At 43.2% G+C, this 6,225-nt stretch overlaps 1 pseudogene; it reads left to right on the top strand.

Annotated features, from left to right (window-relative positions):
• The first annotated feature begins 4,421 nt into the window (after nucleotides 1–4,421).
• Nucleotides 4,422–5,611, top strand: LOC115376297 (immunoglobulin kappa light chain-like; annotated as a pseudogene).
• The last annotated feature ends 614 nt before the right edge of the window (nucleotides 5,612–6,225 follow it).

The raw sequence follows: 6,225 nt of genomic DNA, 5'->3' as shown, positions 1-6,225 counted from the left end.
CTGGTATGATGACATAAATGAAATGAAGGAGTCATTGCACTGAGGCCTATTGATCTTTGCCCATGTGCTAAATGTTTTGTATCTCTTTCAGTGTAGCACCGTCTGTGGTTTGCTGCAGGATGCAGAGGTTTTTGCACTTTCACATACATGGTCCTTGTGCTACTGAAGTCCATCAGCATCCAAAAACATCATTTTAGTGACACAGAACCTAGTCAACCTGTTGAACATGCACGGAACTCCTCATGAGGTCCAATAAAATGTGCAAGCCATCCAACAATAACAGCCATCATTCTCCACAACATAAAAAAAGAACAACAAAGACAACAGGTTCACAAAAAATAGGGTGAAAAAGTCTGAGACATAATAGCGGTTCTACTAACTCAAAGGCCAAAGTCAAAACTTTAGAAACACACAAGAACACAAAATCTGTGGTTGCACACTTCCTCACAGGGGGTGAAAAGGGTTGATCTGTAATCGATCATGCTGCCAGTCCTAAAATTCCAAAAACAAACAAACAAACAAAAAATAAAAAATAAAAAAATAAAAATTAACTAACCATTACCCTAACCCTAACTGGATAGCTGTGATGTCATCTTCTTGTACAGAACCAGTTAATGTTACGTGTGAGGAGATTGGTAGGACCCAAATGCAGGAGCAAGCAGGCAAGTAAGCTCTAAAGGAAACAAAAAAAAACAAACAAAAAAAAAAAACTAAGAAGCACTGAGAAATACCAGGATCTCTAGTTGCACAGGAAACCACAAGCATGACATGCATGAACTGATGACAGAACTTAAATACATAAGGAACCAATCAGATAACATGACACACCTGGGGAAGGGGCTGGAGCACAAGACAGGAGAACGCAGAGGAGAGGCTGAGGGAAACACTAGGAAGGATCAAGACAACCAGGGATAATCATACAGACTCAGGGCAGGTGTGGAACTGGGAGGGGCAAACAAGACTGAGTAGTCAGACACAGGTGAAACCACTAATGGGAGTGACACAGCAGGGCAAAGAAACTACACTAAAACACAAGGAAAACACAGAGAAACAAAAGTACAGTCCAAACAAAAGTACAGTCCAAACAAAAGTCCAAAACACCCAAAACTCAGAATCATGACAGTACCTCCAGCCCTCAAGGAACGACCCTTGATGTCCCAAACACAGTCTCTTGGACATGGGGATGGATGGCCGTCATAAAACAGAGGGAGTGAGGAGGCCAAAACAAAGAGCTCAGGGCAGACGTCTGGTGGACAGCCGGAGGCTAGATGACCAGGGACGGGGCGGTGATCAGGCAGAAGGCCAGAGCACTGATGAACAGGGACAGGGCGGGGCTCGGCTGAATGGTCAGAGTGCTTGGAACCAGGGAGGCGCCATGAAGGGTGGAGCCACCCCTGATGCCGGTGACAAAGGCAGAACCTCCCTGGATGGTGGCATTGTGGGCTAGAGAACGACTGATTGATTGGCAGGCTGACAGTATCTGCTCCGATAGTACTAATTACTAATTAGTTACTATCGGCCTCAACACTATCGGCCCCACCTATGGTATCGGCTGACCGATAGTATCGGCCAAACATTACTAAAACGAGCTGAGCACGCGCCGCGGTCACAGAAAAACGTGTGGCTCTCTGCAGAGATTGTAGATTTACCGTATTTCCCCAATTAATTGCCAGGCCGCAAATAGCCGCCTGGTTCTTTTAAACGCCTGGGGTCTGCACCCATTTTGTGTATTAAACGCCCACCCGAATAAGCGCCGGGGGAATTATTTGCATTATATTGAGGTAAACCCAAAATAAGGCTATTCACCTTATTTTTGCAGAAGTAAACAGTTTGCCGCACAATAACTGTGCGTCACTTCCGTTTTCTGTCAAAATAAGAGCGCTAGCTAACGTTAGAAAAAAGGGTGTACTGTAATCTTAAATCGACCGACTATAAATATGTTGGACAGTAACAGTCATCACAATAATGGCCTGGTGCAGGTCTGTGCAAAAATAAATAAAGGCCTGCAGCGAATAGCTGCCTGGTTCTTTTAAATGCCTGGGGTCCAAGTTGATTCTGCGTATTAAACACCCAGGCGATTAATTGGGGAAATACAGTATATTGGTGAAGAGCCCTCCGTACGTCAGGCTTTTCTCAGGGGGAGGGAGTGTGACAACCTGCATTACATCACCGGCTGACCACCAGTACACACCCCCCAAACTCATCATACGTTCGCGCCTCAATTCAAGTGTGTTTAAAATGGACGCACTCAGTTTGGAGAAAGAGGAGAGAGCAGTTGGGTGTGCAGCACGGAGCATACAGTAAAAGCCATGATAGACAAGCAGAGTTCAGGTCGTCAGATCCCTTATCCCTGTCTTGGTTCTCCGTTTCAACCGCTATTTCCACCCACTTAAGCAGTATTCTCCTGGATCGCTTCAATACCACTCCGCCGCTGTCATTCATTGTACCAGCAAATTGCCACGTTGCGCAATCAATAATCAACCATGTTGTCTGTGTCCTGGTCCATTGTGCTGCTGCAACTGCGTATAAACAAAAGTCGATTTATAATGAAAGGTATATATGGCAGTCTGTGTGCACCGCGCCTCCTGCTGTCTGGCAGGAGCCGGGTCTGCTAGATCAGGTGGGCCAACCGCGACACCGCAAGGTGTGCGCGACAGGCCGGTCAGGTCTGCCGGATCTGACAGGGGCGCCGCGCACACAGACTGCCATATATAGCAGCCAGCTGACATGCCGTTCCAGCTGTCAGTTGGACGCTTTCTGAAGGAGGAAGTTACCTCAGAAACTGTACAGTTAAATAAACATCCCTTAACCTATGTCTGATTAAAAGAAACCAACATGTCTTTTTTATTTAAAAGGAAGACATGATGAATGTTGTGATTTTGAGTTTTTTCACCTTAAAACCCCAAGTGTTGTGTGTGTTGTGTATTGAATTTGTGTGTCATTCAATGTGGGATGTATTATGTTGCCATATATGTCCTTTGTGAGGGTTTGGTACACATATTTAAACTGACTTGACTGACTTAAAATATTAAATGCCAGGAGAGAGACCTGGCTGGCACCCCAATAAACACACAAAACTAGTCCTTTAAAAAAAAAAAAACTGTCACAAACTGGCTTTGATTTTTCTGGAAGGTGCACCCCAACACAAGGTACAGTATCTATGTAAATTAATAAGGTTATTACATTAAAAGGTGACTTTATATAATGTCGCTTCATTAATAAATTAGATTTACGTTACTGGAATAATAAATGTTTCGACTCGGGTTAGGTTAACATCACTGCTTAACCGTTCTGACTCTAACGTTAAGTTACTCTTTTTTGACTATCAGCCAAGTAATCAACTATCGGCAAATAATTGACTATCGACCTTTTTCTAGATAACTGCTATCGTCCACTATTGGGCGTTCTCTAGTGTGGGCAGCACCACATTGCAGACTAGCCACAAAGTCAGGCAGTTTTGATTCGGGGATGCAGTCATGACAGCTGACGAGATGGTCGGACCAGTGACGCAGGAGTCCAGGAATGCAGCAATGCAGCCTTGGGAGATCGAGATTAGTGCTACAGGGATGTGGGGCCTGGGACCAGAACTGCAGCATGGACACAGGGGACTGGGACTGAGGATTGGACACTGGGAACTGGAACCAGGGCAGCAGCACAAGCACAATGAGCTGGGAGTGAGGTTTGGGCACTGGGAACTGGAGCTGGGACTGAGGTTTGGGCTCTGGGAGCACACATTACACAAACATCAGTACTTTTTGTAGATGTTTTAGGTCCAGAGATTTCTGCCAATGCGTTCCACAGGGAGAGTGCAATTGAAGTGAGTCAAGCAATCAACAGAATTCTTTCTTTCTCATTTGATTTGTGCATCGGTGACATTAAAATACTCAGGGATAACATGACTATTTGAATAATGGAAGTTTGAATCTTTCTAAAATGTGAATGTCATACAAAAAGTACCAGTCACTGAGGAAGAGAGGCAGAGAGACTGAGACAGAGAGGCAGAGGCAGACAAACAGGTAGGAGTTGATATACAAAACTTCCTGGGTGAGGAGCCCCACACCTCACACTTAGTGTGTACTCCTGTTTGTGTTCTGCATAATGTTTTTACATGTTGGGATGCCTTGCTGTTGATCACACCACCAAAATTGGATTGTGTCTTGTAGCAATGTTTGCAGGTAATTTCTAGTTTACTGATTTTAAAGCTAATGTCAGGATGAGGAGTTATATTACGCTTCAGATACTGTATCTCTTTCCACGTGTCTCTTTTAAAGGATGGACCCTGTAGGGGGCTGTTACTCAGTGTTCAATATTGCCTAAATAGGGCATTCACTGTCAGTTCTGCTGGACCAATCAAACACAGTCTTGTCTCTAAAGAGTACAGTGTACCCAGATTCCTCCTCATTCAACACAGACTCTTGAACACAATGGCACCTCCGAGCGTTTCTTTCACTCTGATGTGCTTATTTGTATTGAGCATTGGTAAGTTTTGTCTTTTTAGACTGTTTTTTAAGCTTGACTTTATCTGTTTAATCTTGATTGTTTTAAATGTACTTTATGTTTATTCTGCAAAATACTATTTACATAATAATAACAACCCATCATGACATACAATTAATTGTGGATGTCTTTGGTCTTTTTACTTCATCTGGCAGCGCTGAAATTGTCCTTGTCTCTTCGTCAAGACAGTGGTTTTCTATCAGCTAACGTCGGGGACAACGTGACTTTGAAATGCTTTTATGACAGTGATGATGCAGCTAAGTTTTTCTGGTATAAGCAAACACTGGGACAGAAACCACTACTCATGTCTAGCTTCTATGATTTTGAAAAAAATGCCTTTTTCCTATACCGAATTCAAGAATGATCCACGTTTCAAACTGGACATTGAAACTAATGGGAATCATTTGAAGATTTCAGAACTGCGACATTCAGACTCCGCTACTTATTTCTGTGTAAAAAGCAATTCCTTTGATTTGGAATTTGCGAATGGAGTTACTCTCAGTGTACAGGGTTCAGGTCTGAACAGCCAAGCTGTCGTCCATCAGTCGGAGTCTCAGACCATCCAGCCAGGTGACTCTGTGACTCTGAACTGTACAGTGCACACTGGCACCTGTGATGGAGAACACAGTGTTTACTGGTTCAGGAGCTCAGGACTCTCTCAACCAAGAGCCATTTACACACATGGAGTCACTGATGATCAGTGTGAGAGGAAACCCACGACACACACACAGACCTGTGACTACAACCTCCTGTTGAAGAGCCTGGATCTGTCTGATGCTGGGACCTACTACTGTGCTGTGCTCTCATGTGGGGAGATACTGTTTGGAAACGGGACCAAGATAGACATTGAGAGTGAGTCATGTTTTCAGCAGAGGTTGTCTCATTTCATAAGTAGTTGTTATTCCACTTTCACCAAACTTTATATGAACACAGAGAAAAAATCATTGCACATTGCTCTAATACCTGGATGTCTGCAGATGAGGTGGCTTCTCCTCCTGTCTTGGTGTATTTCTTGAGCGCAGCATTGGCATTCACCATGACCCTGGTTGTTCTCCTGGCTTCCTCAGTGTACAAGATGCACAAGAGAAACTGTAGCCACTGCACAGGTGATTAGGATTCTTTGTATCTGATGGTGCATTTTCAGTGTACATGGCAGTCAAGCGAGATGACCTTCATTGTCTTTTTTATTTGTTTGTTTGTTTTTTTTTGTTTTTTTTACAACCAGACTCTCAAGCAAGAAGTTCCACTGCTTTCTACTCAACATGTAGAGGTGAGGTTTTTTCTATTTTGATTAAGTGTTGTACTACTGCACAGCGATCTATTATAACACAACACTCAAGTGTTTTGGTGGGTTTCTGTTGTATTTTTTCATGTTGTAATGGCAATTTGCTGTTTCATTTCTTCTTGCCAGGGCCAAGATGCAGACAACCTCCATTACGCTGCTTTAAGTGAAAACAAGGTCGACAGATCAAGAAGACACAGGGAAAGCACAGACACTGTCTGTGTGTACTCCAGCATAAAGCAATAGAACTGCACTTTAATCAGGCTTTCCTTCTCTGTAACATGACTGATGATTTTTGCAGTGCCTCTTTGTAAGCATAAAATGGATATTCCTGAATTTTCCTGTCAAAGATATTTGTTTGTACTTGTAATAAATATACCATTTTTAATTAGGATTTACTATGAATAAGTCACTTATCATGATGCAAAACAGTAGAAGAGGTCCAT

The sequence above is a fragment of the Myripristis murdjan genome, chromosome 18 (assembly GCF_902150065.1).
Source record: "Myripristis murdjan chromosome 18, fMyrMur1.1, whole genome shotgun sequence".
Classification (NCBI taxonomy): Eukaryota; Metazoa; Chordata; class Actinopteri; order Holocentriformes; family Holocentridae; genus Myripristis; species Myripristis murdjan.
The sequence above is the reverse complement of the archived record's forward strand: the minus strand, read 5'-3'. Positions and strand labels throughout refer to the sequence as shown.